Below are 19,995 nucleotides of genomic sequence, written 5' to 3' on the forward strand. Positions count from 1 at the left end.
CATTGTGTTATACCTTTGCTGGACGGAATGCAGAGACTGGGTTAGCCTACTCTTGGAGGGTTTTTTTTTTTGGAAAAGGATTGGTGCTGATGGTTTTTCTTTATTTTAAATAGGAGTCTAACGTGTTTGCTTTGGTCGTGTAATGATTTTCCAGTTTGTCTGTGAAATCTCGATTAAAGGGATGAGCTCCTTCTAGGCAATTTGGTTTACAAAATTCGGTGAGAATTTTATAGAATTCTTTTTTGCACATTTAGCATTCTGAATTCTGTCTGAATAGAATTTTTTGGAAGCTTTTTTGATTGCTGACTTGTACAATCTATTGAGTTTCTGTAGGTGAAGTTTGTCTTGATTTGTATTTGTTTTGAGCCAGGTATGTTGCAGCTTTCTAATTTGCTCCTTTATCTCTGTATTTCTGCAAGGTGTCTGTTTTCTTTTGTGTTGGTCTTAGTGGTATTAGGATATCAAAAGCTTCCTGTAGCCACTCATAGTTGTTTAACTGAATGTATTGCATCTAGATCTGTACAGGATGTTAGTTGCATTTCTAAGTGTTGAAAATTGAGTTTGTTCCACGGTTGATAGGTGGATGCTGGTTAGGTGGTTTTAGGAGTGTTGCTCTGTGTTGTTTTATGTTGGAAAGCAAGCAAATGGTGGTCTGACCATGTGACTGGAGTAATTGTTTGAGAGGTAACTACTTCTGTATCTGCAAAAATAACATTGAAGATGTGTCCAGTGTTGTGTGTGGGCTTGTGGACGATCTGATGTAGGTTCAGTGCATTTAGGACAATGATTGTTTTTGGATGGGGCATACTGAGTTTGTCAGACCAAATGTTTAGATCACCAAGAGAGTGCAGGTTGGAGTATAGTGTTATAAGGTTTGAAACTGTATCTAGGAATGTTGCATTGTTAGGTGATAGTCTGTAAAGGAGCAGGAAGCTAAAGGAAGAAGATAATGTAGGATTGCTTCTGGTGAAGAGGGCCTCACAACCTTGTATGGAGACGTCATCAGCTTTAGTGATATTTAATGTTTACTTGAATACAACAGCTAGGCCACCTCCTCTTTTGCCTTCACGATTTTGTGTTATAGTTTGATAGCCTAGAAGAATGGCTTCACGCAACACTGAAGCCGTGTCATCTCCCAACCATGATTCCGTTATGAAGAGTAAGTCAAGTTGTGTGTCAGTGAGAAGGTAGTAGATGTGATGCTTGTTTTATTAGACGGATTGCAAATTTATTAGTAGGCAGTTTAGAGAATGTGCTTTGGTGATGGTGTGAATTTGTTTTGTACAAAAGTGTTTTGTGGGCTTGTAACAGGTGTGTCCTTAGCGCTGGTATTAGCTGTATGAGGATAGCAATAGTGTAGGTGTTCTCTATCATGTTCCTCGTCCAGAAGGTTAAGAAGGCATTTTGATGGGTCTGCATGTGTAAGTGGTTGAGAGTGCGTTGGTGAGCTGTGTTGTTTTTGTAGAGTAGCCTTGTTGTGCAGTAGATATGAAGATGCAAAGTTGTGAAGAGTGGCATTTTGCCTATTTTGTTTGCATCTGTTTAGGGTGGAAGGTGATTAAGTTAGGGGTGGTGGTGCAGCATGTGGGTCATGTTGTAAGGTTTTAAATTGTACAATGGATTAGAGGTGGCTGAAAGAGAGTTGCTGTATATGTGTTAGGTCTGGGGAAAGAGAGAACGCTTCGCATTGGAGTTGGATTAGGGTGTGTATTATTTGTGTAGTCAGGAAGGTGGGAGTGGATGTATGTTTCTAGCTTGTGACTGAAAGTATTATGAGGTGTTGTGTGTGTGAGAGATTTTGTTGTGCTGGTTTGCAGTGATACATAACGGGGTGGTGATGGACGGAGCATCTGAATCAATCAATCGAACTGGGGTGGCAGAGTGGGCTAAAGAACGGTGATGGATTAAACCCAGATCTTTTGACTGGGTGTGAGTGTTTGATTGATTCAGATGCTCCGTCCATCACCACCCCCTTTTGTACCGCTTTTGGCCACCATAAGTGTGGCAGGGTATGCTCAGACGTGAGTCCCTTGCTCACTTTGCCATTGGATTGAAGCAAGCCGGGCTGAAGACGGCTGGAATGCCAGAAACCGGTCCTCTGAAGCTTGTTTCCGGTCCAGGGAAGACATGGCTTGGCAGTTCGGGCTGGACTGTTCCCATGAGGCACAGGGTCAGACTGATTTGCATATAGCCATGTCTGAACTGGGGTGGCAGAGTGGGCTAAAGAACGCTGATGGATTAAACCCAGATCTTTTGACTGGGTGTGAGTGTTTGATTGATTCAGATGCTCCGTCCATCACCACCCCCTTTTGTACCGCTTTTGGCCGCCATACGTGTGGCAGGGTATGCTCAGACGTGAGTCCCTTGCTCACTTTGCCACTGGAATCAAGCAAGCCGGGCTGAAGACGGCTGGAATGCCAGAAACCGGTCCTCGGAAGCTTGTTTCTGGTCCAGGGAAGACATGGCTTGGCAGTTCGGGCTGGACTGTGCCATGAGGCACAGGGTCAGACTGATTTGCATATAGCCATGTCTGTACTGGGGTGGCAGAGTGGGCTAAAGAATGGTGATGGATTAAACCCAGATCTTTTGACTGGGTGGGAGTGTTTGATTGATTCAGATGCTCCGTCCATCACCACCCCCTTTTGTACCGCTTTTGGCCGCCATAAGTGTGGCAGGGTATGCTCAGACTTGAGTCCCTTGCTCACTTTGCCACTGGATTCAAGCAAGCCGGGCTGAAGACGGCTGGAATGCCATAAACCGGTCCTCGGAAGCTTGTTTCCGGTCCAGGGAAGACATGGCTTGGCAGTTCGGGCTGGACTGTTCCCATGAGGCACAGGGTCAGACTGATTTGCATATAGCCATGTCTGAACTGGGGTAGTAGAGTTGCCCCACTGCTCTTAGAGAAGTGACAAAGAGAAAAATAAAATGATAATAACTAAGTTATTATGATTTTATTTTTCGTTGCTGCGGTGCCGCGTTAGGGCGGGGCATGTGGCTCAGGGAGTAGGAGTGGTTTCTGCACACTAAGTGTGCATAACTGCTTGGCCAGTCGTCTTGGGCCGGCCAAACAGTCATGCTCACTTTGCATGCTCTGCACCAGGCAGTAATGCACAGCCTGGTGGGGAACATTCACACGCTCCCTGTCACTGTCTGATCCCCGATCCATGGCGCTCAGACCAATCACAAAACTGCATTGCAGCATTGTGATTGGCTTAGGGGAGCATGTTTGCTTCCTGCTTCTTCTGGGCTGGAGTCAGGATGGACGAGAAGCAGAGACGATGAGGAGGGATGGTGGAAAAGGTAAGTGTTTTTTCAATCTTTTTCTAACACCCCTGTACCCCCACCCCACCACCTTTGTTCCCTACTAGTTGCCTCTGTGTTTATGTGTTGTTTTTGAGGAGTAGTGAGAGGAGGTGATGATGTATTCGTTTTTTGAAAAGTATTTGTATGTAAAGTATTGTTGGTGATTGGAAGCTGCAAGATAAAGGGGCTGGTGATGTCTTTTGGAAAAGAGTGTATGTGGTGTGTGAGAGGGGCTGAGCAAGATTTAAGAGTGTTTGTGTAAGATTTGATTGCTAAAATAAACTATTCAATTCCATCAAAAGGGACAAAACTTTAAGAACTGCCCTCTAGACTTCTGGTTTACATTTTAGGAAACCAATGAAAAAAAGTCTATATTTGAAATTGCGCGCTTTTTTTATCAGTAAAGTTTCCATATGTTTCTTTAATGTGCTTTGCTCTGTATTTTCTGATACATTGTATCCCGTCAAAACAAACAAAAATTAAAAACAATTAAAAAAAACAATGAACACTAATTCAAAAAGTTAATGACCCAAAAATAAATAAGTATAAAACAAAATATTGCAGGCCTGGTTAGAGGAGGAACTTGGACAGTACGCAGCAAGGTAGGAGCACGTAAGAGAGAACTGGCCAAGTTAAAAAGTCAGGGAATGGCAAGAGTTCAGAACTGGGATGGAGTGGGAAGAGTCAGGAGAAAGGAGAGGAATCTGCCAGTAATAAGAAAATAGAGGAGAGAGGAAAGAATATATGGAAAACAGGACAAAGCCAGAAAAAGGTCACAGAGGTTCCGAAGTGGCAGATGGGGGCAGCAGGAAAAGGAGAGGCACAATGTAGTAGGTGTAGAGCCGTGGTACTCATAGTACGGCCCGCTGGCCACCAGTGGTCCGGCAGGCCTTCCTTGGCAGCCCGCGGACCTTGCAGGTAATGTACCCATGACTCCCCAGAGAGAGAGGATAGAGAGGGCGAGAGTGTGGGGAGAGAGAGAGTGAGAAAGTGGAGAGAGAGAGAGTGGAGAGAGAGAGGAGAAAGAGAGAAAGTGGAGAGTGGAGAAAGAGACAGTGGAGAGGGAGAGAGAGAAAGACAGTGGAGAGAGAGTGGAGAGAGGGAGAGTGGAGAGAGAAGAGAGAGAGACTGACTGAGAGACTGACTTGACTGACTGAGAGACTGACTGGCTGAGAAACTGACTGACTCAGAGAGAAACTAACTGATTTAGAGACTTACTAAGAGAGAGACTGACTGAGCGAGAGAGAATGACTGACTGACAGAGAATGGCTGAAAGAGAGAGACTGACAGAGAGAGACTGAGAGAGAGACTGACTGACAGAGAGAGACTGACTGACTGACAGAGAGAGACTGACTGACTGACAGAGAGAGAGACTGACTGACTGACAGAGAGAGAGACTGACTGACTGACAGAGAGACTGATTGACTGAGGCAGACGCTTTGTCCGTTTTTGGAGACTCTGGAGACTTTGGCAGCAAAACTACCTGTCCCAGGAGCCTGAGGGACTTTGAGGGCATGGTGAGCCCTCCCACCACACCTGCAGCACCTGTAAAGCGCCTCGCGCCGCCCGCTTCGCGGGAGACGCTTCGTCCATTTTTTGGAGACTCTGGAGACTTTGGCAGCAAAACTACCTGTCCCAGGAGGCCGAGGGACTTTGAGGGCGTGCTGAGCCCTCCCACCACACCTACAGCACCTGTAAAGCGCCTCGCGCATCCTTCTTCGCGGGACGCGAGCTGGCACGCACCAGGCGAAGCCCGGGACAAGGGCGGGGCCGTCTGCAGCTGTCTCAGGCCGGAAGAGGCCGGGCTGGGCCACCCCCTTTGCATCTGCTGGACTGAGCCCTCGGACTTTACAGGTGAACTGGTGAACTGGACTAATTACACAGTTTGATCCTCTTTGCTTGCCCCAGGGTTCGATTCAATATAATGTCTCAACCATCAGGTAACGGAAAGAAGATTATGCAAAGTACAGTAGGGGGCAGTGTGACAGGGACCTTAGATAACTTTATTACCAGGGCAGCAGTAGTGTTGGAGCGTGAAATAGCACTCACAGAAAAACGGTTATCCCTTGAACTTTTGGGCACAAAACGGTCCTCCTTGAGCAATATTAAAAATGTTACAACGCCTGAAAGACCTAACCCAGCAAGAATAAGCGGGATTAGCCCGGGGAACATAAGCTCAGGCTCAGATGGGTGTAACCTTGTTAGCTCTGTGAACATATCTGTAGATAGTATTTCATCTTCAGAAGAACATCGGTCCATAGTATTAACTACCAAGGCAGCACCTGTCGCTGTGGACACTATGAGACATATAGCCCCATGCCCTACTCATACTGGGAAGAGGAAAAGGGGTGGAGGCCGTCAAACGGGAAGAAGATCGAAGGTTCCTAAAACAACAAAAATACCAGTAAAACCTCTACCCCCCAAAGAAAAATTCTTCTCAAATAAGCAACCTATACTAGTGACAGCATCGCCAATCACAGCATCAAATGCCATCTCACACCATCCTGCAGAGGCTAGATCTGGAGGCAGTGATGTAGCAGGATTATTACCTCAAATAGAACAACTGCTTAAATCATTTATACTCCCACTTATAAAGAGGTTAAAGATGATTAATCAAAATCTAGGGACGCTGCAACAGGCAACCATGGAAAACACACAGGAACTGGAGAGTCTTTCAGCTGGCTCACAAAAGAGTTTTACTTTTCCTGCCACGCCTGGCCCCTAATCCTCTTGAGGCTGAACAAAGGACTATACTTGTCAAGGAACATGGGTTAAAAGAGGGTGGAGTGAACACAACAGGGGCTTCTGTTAACACATATACGGTAGGAGCAGCGACCGAGCGTCAGTTAGATAACATCCCAGTAGCCATCCAAACCAGAGCTAAAGGTAACTCCAACAAAGCATTCACAAACATGGTTAAACTTCTAGTTATAGATTTACCTCCGGAATCCACACCACTGGACCTGGTCTTGGGAAATGTTCCATCCCTTCCCGAAGGCACTAAAGAGGATTTTTACCAACTTTAAAACAAGGTTACTTACTGGTTGCACCGCAACACCGGGGAGGGGTATCTGGTCACGCATGATATCATTATGGTTCGCCGAGTGTCTTGGATAGGCAGCTCACGTAAAACTAGAAACGGCGACTGCATAGTGGTCAATTTTACCAATCCTACCACAGCGGAAAGGATACTTAGAGATGTGGCGAGAAGGGGGTAACCAGGGGGCAGGGGATAGAGATACTGCCCCATGGCTTCTTTTATAGGGCAGCAATGCACCTCCAATCTGATACTAGGACTAGGGGCTACCGTGTAAGGACACCACACTTCAGGGGGCAATGGAGAACGGGGCTACCTATGTCAATACCAACAAGGGTGCCCTCTTGGGGTGGTCACAGGCTCCCTTCGCCATTCAAGGGTCCTAATCCCTTTGCAGCCCTCTCATGCCTTAACGAATGCGACTGACTGTGTGGAGACCACATAATCAACATATCTCATATTAAAAATAGTGCATCTAGTTGCCAATTAACCAACATAACGTCTGAATTTGCACCTTTAGTGGCTACACTCGAAGAACCTGTTCATATTCCACCCGACGGGGTTCAGGAAGAAAATTGTTCAGTCACAATATTGCCCGAGTTATTAGGAGAAGTCGCGCAGGGTATCACTGAGACTCCCCACAACCATAACGTTATTAGTTGGAACGTAGCAGGGTTAGCCGGGAAAGTTATAGATCCCCTATGGGTCCAGTTTGTCAGCAAATTCGCTTTAATTTGCCTACAAGAAACGTGGTTGGTGAACAGTGATGTCTCCTTGGTAGAGTACAGAGCCTTCTTCGTCCCTGCGATCAGAGCTACTAGTGGCAGAGCAAAGGGTGGCTTAGCAATCTTTGCATCATTGGCTTTACGCTGTAGCATCAAGACCATTTCCACGGCCAATAGAAACATCCAGGCCATCTTCCTGGGTCTAAGGGACAGATCCCTCTTGGTGATAAATTTTTACAACGCCACCAACAAGGAGGAAGGCTGTGGGCTGGCAAAACTGAATAGCTACGTTAAACAAGAATGTGGCTCACTTAGAAAGAATTTGCTCATTGCAGGAGATTTTAACATTCATCCATGTGGAGACCCAAAACTTAATGCCCGGGTGAAACTGGGTTGTCCACTGATATCGGGCATCCATTTCGAGCACACCACACAGGGTAGTGCTCTAAATGCAATGCTCGACGAGTATGATTTATTCTCTACAATGAGCTTTGTTGCCCCACATAGCATCTTCAGGGATCCCACGTTTAAGGGCCGAGGCAGCGGGACCTTTATAGATCATATATTAGTATCTAGATCCATTCTACCCCTCCTTCAGGGATTCTCCATCATTCCAAGCACATACAGTGACCATAATCCTGTGTGTGCGACTATAGGAGGGTGTCTAATGAAGATCAAAGATAGAGTGCGCAGCTGCAACAACTTACAACCCTCAGAGGGAGGGCGTTGCATTAAGTGGTGCCAGATAATCTCGTCCACCTTCCACGACTCCCTGATGGCCGCTTGTGAGGCAGAATTTAGCTGTTGCCAAAATCACAAATCTTCACCAACATGTATTTTAAAATCATTTGAAGGCATTGCGTCCAAAGCAAGCGGCATGTTACTTGCCCACAGCAAGACTAGCACATCCCGGGGACCAAAATGGTTCTGTCACCTCTGTTCCAAAGCAGCGAGCGAGCTTAAGGGTGGGCTAAAAAAAAACCTAGAGATAGAGTTCTGATCTGCACTCTCAGGAAAAATTATTAACTTGCTCTAGCTAATCGCAAAGTGGTAGTCAAACAAGAATTATGGAGGGAGCTTTTAGACCTCGTGACTATCTAGCAGTTCCAGATTTTGGAGCGCAATTAACCGATCACCTTTTTTAGCGGAAGAGGTCGGAGATGTGGGCTCCAATATAACTGAGAATGAATGGGTGTCTCATTTTGCAGGTATATTTAAAAACACATCGAGCCACTTAGACCCCCATGATAGGCTCATGGATAAGGAAACATTGATGTTCTCTGTGAACGAAATTGAGGGGGGCATTGCTAACCTGACCAACAGAAAAGCACCATGCCCGGATGGTATCCCCCCGGACCTTTTTAAATCAAAACCCTTGTTCTGGGCCGAGATCTTGACTGCCGTGGGTAACGCTGCAGCCGAAGGAGGATGCCCTGCCTCCTGGGGCGTCTCTACGATTGTCCCTGTGCACAAAAAAGGGGACCGAAATAGCATACTAAATTACAGGCCAATCTCTCTGATTGACTCTGTTGTTAAGGTGATTGGGGGGGCAATTTAAAAAAGATTATGTACCTGGGCGGAGGACAACAACATTATCTCAGACATTCAGTACGGGTTCCGCCCAGGGCATTCTACCATGGCCCAATGTCTAAACCTCTATTCCATCATAGGGAAGTACACCATGGCTCGCTCTGGATCCGTTTACCTGGCCTTCATGGACCTCTCATCCGCCTTTGATAGCGTCAATCGTGGAAGGCTGTGGTGGTCCATGGAGGTGGAGCGTGCCTTGGTTGACTTCTTGAGGGATCTTCACAGAGACACCAAGGCCAACATTAGATATACCAACGACCTGAAGGTATCCAGGAACTTTGATATCGAAAGGGGGGTCAGGCAGGGGGTGCATACTGGCCCCCTTCCTTTTTAATTTATATATTAACGATCTGGAAGGTTCCTTGCTAGAAACTGGGGCTGACTTTCCGTGTGTGGGAAAGCGAGGACAGCCAGTCCTGCTTTATGCCGACGACGCAGTCCTCTTGGCACGAACCCCCAAAGGGCTCCAAACACTACTTGATGCATTTCACGGTTTTATGGACAGGCGTGACCTGTCCATAAACAACTCAAAATCTTACGTGATGCACATAGGGCCCCGTCCTAAAAGAGAGCACTCCTTTGCGGTGAACGGAGTGAGGGTGCCGAACTGTACAACATTCTCCTATTTGGGCGTTCTGCTGGATCATCGGCTTAATTGGGCTTCACTCCTAAACAAAAAAAAGGGCCAGGTAATCAGGGCAAATGCAGCACTTTTTGGCTTTGCTGCCAAAATGGGCAAACGGCTAGTGGCAGCGATGCTAAAAATGTATCAGGCCAAGTGCATATCCATAGCAAGCTATGGCAGCGATCTATGGGGATATTGCGGTCTCGAGGGTCTTCAGGTGACAGAAAACAACTTTTTAAAACAATTATTAAGCGTCCCAAAGGGGACTGCTAACTTGTCTGTCCATGAGGAAACCGGCATGCCCTATCTAAGTGACACTCTGGCTTTACGTCCGCTTACATTCTGGTTGCAAAGCTGGCTCAACAAACACATACATCTCACTCACACTATACTCAGAGAGACCCTGAGCCTTGATCATATGATAAATATCCCCTGGTTCAAATACCTAAAAACCCGTTTTCATGAGTTGGGACGCTTGGACTTGTTTTTAAATCCTGAAGGTATCAATAGTCTGGATGTCGCGTTTGTAAAACATTCCTTCATACAAATTAGGAAAATGGAAAGAAAAGTGAAAGAACTACTGAAACCTAGTGTGAGGACACATTTGATACTTAAAACCACTCTTGATATTGAGCCGTATCTATTGTGGCCACTGCCTGCTTATGAGCGATTCCTACTAACTAGGCTCAGATTTAACCTCCTGCATTTTCTATTAGCAGTTCCAAGGAGCAGTCACAAAGGGAGTGTGTTGGCTTCCTGTGGCTGCGACTCTAAGTCTCCACAGGACCTACTTCACTTCATGTTTTTTTGTAAATACTATGAAATGCCCAGGACTATTTATTTGAAACCCCTTTTAAAAAAGCTAAATTTTGCACAAGTACGTCCCACTCTGTTTTATTTGCAATTGCTTAAACCTGACTGTATCCCATTTGTGGCCGGCTTCCTGAAATGCGCAATGACCTACAGAAAATTTCTGGATTTTTAAAATTAGTGAGCCTCGAATGTCTTTTCTAATGGTCATTTCCCCCCCCCCCTTCTTGTAACAATGCCGCTTTAAATCGTTTTTATCATTGTGAATCACTGTTATCAATTTATTGTTTTTAAGACCTCGAATGTGCAGTATTTTAAAATGTTACTTTTATGGTTTCTATGAAAAAATACCGAATACAGTATTTTTGATTTTGACTTTGACTGACTGAGGGAGAGAGACTGACTGAGAGAGAGACTGGCTGACTGACAGAGAGAGAGAGACTGACCGACTGAGGGAGGGAGGGAGACTGACTGACTGTGGGAGAGAGACACTGACTGACTAAGAGAGACTGACTTGAGAGAGAGAGAGACTGACTGAGACTGACTAACTGAGAGAGACTGACTGAGACTGATTGAGAGAGAAACTTACTGACTGAGAGACTGACTGAGAGAGAGACTGACTGACAGAGAGACTGACTGACAGAGAGAGACTGACTGACTGAGAAAGAGACTGACTGACTGACTAACTGAGAGAAAGACTGACTGACTGAAAGACTGACTGACTGACAGAGAGAGACTGACTGAAAGAGAGACTGACTGACTCAGCAAGAGACTGACTGACAGAGAGAGAGAGACGGACAGAGAGAGAGACTGACTGAGAGAGAGACTGACTGAGAGAGAGACTGACTGACAGAGAGCGACTGACTGACAGAGAGCGACTGACTGACAGGGAGAGACTGACTGAAAGAGAGAGAGACGGACAGAGAGAGAGACTGACTGAGAGAGAGACTGACTGAGAGAGAGACTGACTGACAGAGAGCGACTGACTGACAGAGAGCGACTGACTGACAGAGAGAGACTGACTGAAAGAGAGAGAGACTAACTGAGAGAGAGACTGACTAACAGAGAGGGAGAGAGACTGACTGACTGTGGGAGAGAGCGACTGACTAAGAGAGACTTACTGACTGAGAGAGAGACTGACTGACTGACTGAGACTGACTGAGAGAGACACTGACTGACCAAGAGAGAGACTGACTGACTGACTGACTGAGAGACTGACTGACTGAGAGAGAGGCTGACTGACAGAGAGAGAGAGAATGACTGACAGAGAGAGAGACTGACTGACTGGGAGAGAGACTGCCTGACTGACTGAGAGAGAGATAGAGACTGAGACTGACTGAGAGAGAGAGACTTACTGACTGAGAGACTGACTAGGAGAGAGACTGACTGACAGAGAGAGACTGTCTGAGTGACTCAGAGAGAGACTGACTGGCTAACTGAGAGAAAGACTGACTGACTGAGAGACTGACTGACTGACAGAGAGAGATTGACTGACAGAGAGAGACTTACTGACTAAAAGAGAGACTGACTGACTGAGCAAGAGACTGACTGACGGAGAGAGAGAGAGACAGAGAGAGAGACTGACTGAGAGAGAGAGACTGACTGGCAGAGAGAGACTGACTGAGAGAGAGACTGACTGACAGAGAGAGAGAGACTGACTGACTGAGGGAGAGCGACTGACTGACTGTGGGAGAGAGCGACTGACTGACTAAGAGAGACTGACTGACTGAGAGAGAGACTGACTGACTGAGACTGACTGAGAAGGAGACTGACTGAGAGTCTGACTGACTGAGAGAGAGGCTGACTGACAGAGAGAGAATGACTGACAGAGAGAGAGAGACTGACTGACTGAGAGAGAGACTGACTGGCTGACAGAGAGAGAGAGAGAGAGAGAGAGAAAGAGAGAGAGAAAGAGAGACTGTGTTGGAATTGGGGTCAAAGTGTGTATGAAGCTATGCAATGCCTCTTAAGATTGCTCTTGTCTGCTAATAAACATGTATTATCAAATTGTGCTCTTTGTAGTTACATCTGCTTTTGAAATACAGCATTGTCGCATTGTCTAATGTTTAGAAACGGGTTTGATATTTTTTACTCTAGCCCCACCCCTACCGGTGCAGCCGTCAGCCACAAACCACACTGTAATTTTGGCCCCCGACAGAAAGTTTGTGATTATCCATGGTGTAGAGTGATGTGAGCTTATTCACGCGCATGTGTTGTTACTTAAACTTGTGTATGTTCAAGTTCTTCTAGTGCCTTGTGAGCGGTGAGCACGGATTCCAACAGCAGTTGATTAATTCACTGTTGGGATGACAGCTGGTTGTTCGCAGAGTGCAGTGGGCGTTAGACTATAGAATAAACTTCTTCTTCTATACATCTTGAAGTACGGCCTCTTATTATATATTGGTGACGAGGTTGGGATACAAACACACATGTGCAAATCTGGATGTGAAGTTGTTTCTAAAACAGAAAGTGGGGTGTTATAATACCACACCCGATTTTACCACCGGAGTGACTCCATTTTCTTTGCTCAGGGGCAGAAGTGCCCATACAGCCCTCTCCCACCTGGCTGGAAAAGCAAGCGAAGAAGGTTAAAGTAAATTGTGGAATTTGTAAGAAGTAGGTTGTTTCAAAGGTTATTTCCAACCAAATAAAAATGAAGCACATTTTTTGACATAATGCATAAATGTGTCCAGATATAATATACATAAGGGTGATTGGGTGCTTATCAAAAGCCCAGTCAAAGTAAGGAAGGGCAAATAAATGTATTCTGCTCCTGTCAGAGTTTGTAAGTTTAGTGAGGGTACTGCACTACTTGACAGAAAGGGGTGGTGAATCAAACGCCAACTTATGACATTTTCTGATCAACAGGCCAATATAGGTTGCGCACATGAAGTTAAAGCACCTGCTAGATTCAAGGATTTTGTAATGTATTAATTGTTTATTCATGTCATGATGCAGTTCCAATTGTATTTTGTTTAAGGGGAAAGGTGATCTAGTAGGTTTAGCGTGACAAGAGTGTCAGGCTGTTCTTCTTACCTAATGTGGGTGTTGAAATTTACACCCACATGCATCAAAGTCAATTGCATTCGCAAACGGTGCGAATCGCAATTTTTGGCCGTTTGCGAATGCAATTGACTAATTTGGAATGCATCATGCATTTTGCAATTTTAGGAATCGCAACCATGTTGCGATTTCTAAAATTGCGATTGCATTTAAGAAATCGCAATTTTAGATTTCTTAAATGCAATGCATGATCATTTTTTAATTGCGAATTCGCAATTTGGAAGTGGTAAAATAGCATGAAGGTGAACTTCATGCTAATTTACCGAAAACGTTCAAATATGCACAAATTGCATTTTTGAAAGTTTTAATTTACACACACACATGCCCTTGGGGCATGTGTGTGTGTAAATTGCATTTGAAGTTACATTTCAGGGGTGCAGGGAGGGGTTCTTTGGACCCCCCCTGCACCCTTGAAATTGCATTCACATTTTGCGAATCGCAATTTGAAATTTGCAAAATGTAAATGCCTTCCCATTCATTCCTATGGGCCTTTCGGCCCATAGGAATCAATGGGAAGGGTTTTCCTTAATTGCGATTCGCAAATTGTGAATCACAATTAAGGAAAAATACCGAATCGCAAATAAAAATGCGAATTTTTAATCCATAGGTATTTGCGATTTCTAAATTGCGATTCCTTAATTTTCGCAATTTAGGAATTGCAAATACCAACAATGATGCATGTGGCTGTTAGTGGCTGTTGCATTCACACGCATGTGCTGTAACTTAAACTGGTGTATGTTCACAGTGGCAGCTCCTCCGCTATGGCAGAGGAGTGTCTCAACACTTCTTTCAAAGAGTGCGAGAAGAGGATACCTAAAATTGCACCACCTCACCACCCGCGAGCCATGACGGCCGCCACTGTAATGTTCAAGATCTTCTTCAGACCTGCGAGTGGTGATCTCGGATTCCAACAGCAGATGATTCATTCACTGTTGGGATCACAGCATGGCCGGACTGGGAACCAAACCGGCCCTGGCAAACAGCTCGGCCGGCCCTCTGGCGGTGGGCATCCGAGCTGTTTGCAAAGGGCCGGTTTCTGCAGCTTTTGTTACAGGGGGCTTATATTGTAGCTATGCTGAAAAACAAAATGGCCCCCCAGCCGGCCGAGGATCACAGCTGGCTTGTTATGGAGGGCAGTGGGCGTTAGACCATGGAATAAAATTCTTCTTCTATACATCTTGGAGTACCACCTCTCATTATTCTCAGACACACCTAGTAAAGGGTTGTGCACTCAGATGTAAGAAGTCTGATCTACACAACACGTACTAGGTCATTTTGAGACCAAATGGTGTACATTTGTTTTAACACTGTGCCACGATACTGACACAATATCATCGAACCCTCACCCTTATGTACTCAACATGGTGATGTATATTTTTTCTTTGACAACTCTAAATTCCTTGGCCTTTTCTAAGAGCTTTATATAAAGCTAAAAGGATACTATATGCAGAAAGACAACTAAGCACCGGGTTCATATAAGATTCTATGGCAGGACAGGAGGCTCAGATTATGCTTTCTCTATTTCTTTACTACCAACAGCAGCCAATAGGAACATAGTAAAGAAAAAAGCAGACCACAACTCCCATGAGCCCTTAGGCAACCATAGAGACTACATACTATATAAGCAACCATAGAGGACAACACTTCCTCTTTCTTTGCTGCTTCGCAGCCAGTTAAGTCCTTTTCTGAATTACTTGTTACTACTTGCATGTTTGTGTATTGCATTGTTCATTATCAAACGTTACTGTACGCCGCTTTTCAGCTGCATGCTTCGCTTCTTACCGCTTCGCCATGTGGTTCGTTGCCTCAAGCGTTCTTTCGCTTCGGCGCATTGTGGTTTTTCTGATTGTTTGTCCTGAGAGCGCGTGTCGCCTCTCTTGCAATACGGGCGCTTCATGCCTGTGTTTTCATTATTAGTGGAGCGGGACCGGGGCTCGGAGGCTCGCGCGCTGGTGTTGCGCGTTGCTCCTCTTCCGGACTAGCAGGCGAGCCTTCGCGCATGCGCGTTGGCTTTGTTTACGCTCCTTGTCCCACACGGAGCCCGGACACGCTTAGAGGCGGCGTTTGTTGTTGTGCCTCAGCCCACTGCCTGCCGGAGAGCCCCTCACGACGCCCTTTACCTCAGGATAAGGTTTAGGGCTGGATAATTTATATAGGCGTTGCCTAGGGTGACTGTTTATGCAAGCCTGTCCCTCCACTCTCAAATTGGTTGTTATTTGGTCGAGTTTTCTTGCTCTGCCTATTTGGCTTGCTTGGGGCTGTCACTCCCCCTGACAGGGTCGCTTGGTTTACACCTTGACCTTTATTTGTTATCTTGGTGGGCTTCTTTGTGTCTATATATATTTATATATATATTTCCTCAGTGGTGTGCACTGTCTTTTTCTTACACCATGGCTGACTATGAGGAAACTGAAGAATATTATTACGATGAGGAGCCTGAAGAGTCATTTGAATACGACTTGGTCGATGCCCTTGACCAAGAGGTCCAGCATTCGGTCAATACAGCGCTAGTCCGCGCTATTGGACCTCTGAAGCGCCATTTGACCGATTACGCTCAGCAACAGGGCTGGATTCCGTCCTCTTCTGCCAAGCACTCCTCTAAGTCACCTAAAAATCCACACAAGTCTGACTTTGTAAAATTAGCTAAGTCCTTGTCTGCCCCTACTGTCTCTAAGAAATCCCATCCCCCTCCCCCGGACACGGAGGACACCTCCTCCTCTTCTTCTTCTGGTCCCTCTGGTCCTCCCCCTGCTAAAAAAGCTCGCAAAGAGCATTTTGTTGACGCCTCCTCACATCCACCTGTCCTGACCTTTGAGCCAACAGATATAATCCATCCAAATTCCAAAACTTGGTTCCTTGCACCGGAGGTTGCTGATTACATCCAGGCACACATCCGTGAACCCTTCGATCAAGAGGTGCGATCTCGGTTACGCTCCGAGTGCCCTCGCCCGGAGTTGGCGGATAAGTTAGCTGACACTCCGGAGGTCGATCCAACTATTTTGACATACCTCAAAAAATTCACTAAGGATCCCAAAAAGGGGATTGATCGTTCTTGGCGCCTGTGTCAGGATAAGTTGCTTGATCTTCTTGGTCCCCTGACAAAGATCCTGGATTTAGGCTATCAAGCTCAGGGATCGGCATCTGGCATCGACCCGGATGAGCTCATCGGTTGGGCCCAACGGGCTATCTGTCTCCTGGGGAACGCGAACTGTGCCCTTTCCACCGAACGTAGACTTTCCATCTTGTTGAAAATGGATCCCCGATTGTCTGAGCTTGCAACGTCTGAGTCGGGTCCCCTGGCTCAAGGTCTCCTGTTTGGTCAACCGTTTTTAAAGGAGTTGACAAAGTTCATGGCGACCTTTAGTGGCCTTGACAAGGCGCAGTCTTCCTTGCGCAGGGCCTTCCGCCCGGTTTTTGCCAGGGCCGGACGATCTGGGGGACGTTCGTTCGGCCGAGGTTCTGGTCAGCAGCGTGGCCAACAGTCCCACCAGGGTGGAGGCGGACAACGTCAACAACAACAGTCTTCCTATTCAGGTTCCAAGACGACCTTCTACCCCTCCCGTAAAGGTCGCGGTCAAGGCAACAAAGGAGGCTACGGTGGAAACCAGGGAGGTCGCCCTGATTTCTCCTCTACAGGTGAGCTTGATTCCTTACGACAGTGTTGTTCTGGGGGGCAGGGTGCAATTTTTTCTAGAGAATTGGCGCACGATCTCAAACGATGCATGGATATTGCAGACAGTTCAAGGGTACCACATCGAATTTTATCACCCACCCCTTCAAGGTCCCGTCCCTTCTCCCCTTGTTTTTTCCCAACGAGATCGAGAGGTGATCTCCAAGGAAATCGATTCTCTTCTACTCAAAGGGGCCATTGTGCGAACTTCCCTGCATCCTCAGGGGTTCGTCAGCAATGTGTTTCTGGTGGAGAAGAAAGGGGGAGGTTCTCGCCTTGTGCTCAATCTCAAGGAGTTCAACAACGGGGTGGTCTATCGCCACTTCAAGATGGAGGGCATCCATCTTCTCAGGGATCTTCTTCGCAAGGGCGACTGGATGGTTCGCCTGGATTTGAAGGACGCTTACTTGTCCGTTCCCATCTTTCCGCCTCATCGCCGCTTTCTTCAATTCCACTGGTCGGGGGAGTGGTTCGAGTACACGGTTCTCCTGTTCGGCCTCTCCTCCGCTCCGTGGTGCTTCACGAAGCTACTGAGACCAGTGATGGAGTCGCTGCGAGCGCGCGGGGTACGTCTGATCGTGTATCTGGACGACATTCTGTTGATGGCCCAGTGTCCGCTTCAACTTCATTCTCATTATAATGGACAATCGATCTGCTGCAGTCTCTCGGGTTTCTAGTGAATCCTTAAAAATCTCATTTACATCCCACTCAGTCGATCGAGTTTCTGGGTTTTTTTGTGAACTCGGTATCTTGCCAGCTTCTCTTGCCTGCACAGAAGGTCAGATCTATCAAGAGGGAATTGAAGTTACTGTTGTCCGCACCGAATGTTTCTTTGCGGTCGATCGCTCGGATTGTCGGACTTCTGGCCTCATCCATTCAAGCGATCTTTCCGGGTCCCTTGCATTATCGGGCCCTGCAACGTCTCAAGATTCGGCACTTGCAAAAGGGGCTTCGTTATTCCGACCTTGTTCCTCTGTCACAGGATGCGAAATCAGAGATGCTGTGGTGGCTCCATCACATGGAGGCTTGGAACGGGAAAGCCCTGTTCGGCTCCACTCCAGATTTGGTGTTGGAGTCGGACGCGAGTCTTTGGGGCTTCGGAGCCCATTGCGGAGACGTGACGACGGGCGGCCGTTGGTCTCAGGACGAACTAGCCCTTCACATCAACTGCCTGGAGCTTCTGGCGGGATCTTTTGCGATCCGCAGCCTTGCTCCTCAGGCCACCAGCTGTTGCATTTTGCTCCGCATGGACAACATCTCAGCGGTGAGGTATGTGAACAAACTGGGGGGAACACGGTCGAGACTGTTAGCAGAGATTGCAAAGGATTTCTGGCACTTCTGCCTTCGGAGGAAGAACACTCTTATTGCAGAGTATCTCCCAGGTCGCCAGAATCAAGTGGCCGACTGGAACTCTCGCCATCTGCTGGACTTCAGCGACTGGCGGCTTCACCCCCGTGTATTTCGGAATCTGTCTCGCCTTTGGGGTCGACCTTGGATCGATCTCTTTGCCTCTCGCCTCAATGCTCAACTGCCCAAGTTTTACAGCTGGCGTCCGGATCCGGAGGCTCTTGCCACGGATGCCTTTCTCCAGACTTGGCCTCCTCAGCTTTGCTATGTTTTTCCCCCGTTCGCAATGATTCCGCGAGTCTTGGCCAGAACGAAGCAGTTTCAATCGGAGATCACTCTGATAGCTCCTCTTTGGAGGGCTCAAGCGTGGTTTCCGGACCTTCTGTACATGTGTTGCTCGACTCCGTTCCTGCTTCCAACGAAGTGGAACCTGTTGTTGGATCCTCTACTCCATCCACATCCTCTAATTCTGTCGGGCCAGCTCCGTCTGGTGGCGTGGCGTCTTTCGGGGAACGCTGGAAAATCCCCGGCTTATCTGGAGACGCTGAGAGTTTTATCAAGGAGGCTTGGGCCCCCAACACGCGCAAGCGTTATGCGTCAGCTTGGCGACGATGGTGTAATTGGTGTTCTGAACGAGACCTGGATCCCGCTTCAGCAGATGGCTCTTTAGTTGTTAATTTTCTTGCTTCCATCGCTTCTTCTGTTTCTGCTTACAGGACTGTCAATTCTTTTCGCTCCGCTCTCTCTGCAGGCCATGATTTTGTCGACGGAAAGCCTATTGGAGAACATCATCTAATCTCTAAATTGCTTCGTGGTGTTCGGATGGCTAAGCCGCCATGTCCGAAGTATGTAGCTCTTTGGGATGTCTCCGTTGTCTTACGTTTTTTGGAAGCTTGGCCTCCCAACGCTTCTCTGCCTCGTAAGCAATTGTCTGCAAAATTGACGATGCTCTTATGTTTGGTATCTTGTAAGCGTATTTCGGATGTACGCGCGTTGGATCTCGCGGGCCGTTCTTTTTCCCCGGAAGGCGTTACTTTTACGGTTTCTAGACGTACCAAGACTAATCTGTCTACTGTCACTTATCCAGCTTTTCCTCAGAACCCACAGTTATGTGTGGTCCGGTGCATAAAAGATTATGAGGTGAGTACTGCTCCTTTTCGTCAGGATTTGTCTGGACAGTTGTTGATTGCTTTGCAAAAGCCTTTTAAGCCTGTGGCGCCAGCTACCCTTGCTCATTGGGTGCGCTGGCTTATGTCTGAAGCAGGAATTGATGTCTCCATTTTTGGAGCTCATTCCGCGAGAGGTGCCATGGCCTCTAAGGCTTTCCATGTTGGTGTGAGTTTGCAGGACATTGTGAAGACGGCTGATTGGTCTTCTGATACTGTGTTTAAAACGTATTATTTCAAACCCATTGTGGATATTGCATCTGTTGTGGTGGACAAGCTTTGAACAAGCATAATCTGAGCCTCCTGTCCTGCCATAGAATTAAAAATTTGCAAACATTCGTGACAAGAATTTTCAATTCTATTAAGGACACGGAGGCGAGGATTATCCCATCCATTTGTATTCTACTGCATTGTTTATGTTGCATCTTTGCTGTGCTATGATCTGCAATGTTTCTTGCATTGATTTTTTCCCCACCCTATGTGATGCGACCTTCCAGGGTTTTTGGAGTTGTGTATTACGGCTCTGTTTTTCTTTCAGGTTCGGACCAGAAGTGATTCTCGTCATGGTCTCTCCAGCAGTGTTTCCATCACTTTGGATTTTGGTTCTGCTGTGTTTCCTGATACGGCCTCTTCGCACTTGGATGGTTACGTGTCTCCTG

The 19,995-nt window shown here is 46.8% G+C and overlaps 1 pseudogene; it reads left to right on the plus strand.

The window, feature by feature from the left end:
- Positions 1 to 16,389: 16,389 nt before the first annotated feature.
- Positions 16,390 to 19,709, plus strand: LOC147749040 (uncharacterized; annotated as a pseudogene).
- Positions 19,710 to 19,995: the final 286 nt, after the last annotated feature.

Source organism: Lissotriton vulgaris, chromosome 1_1 (assembly GCF_964263255.1).
Source record: "Lissotriton vulgaris chromosome 1_1, aLisVul1.2, whole genome shotgun sequence".
Classification (NCBI taxonomy): Eukaryota; Metazoa; Chordata; class Amphibia; order Caudata; family Salamandridae; genus Lissotriton; species Lissotriton vulgaris.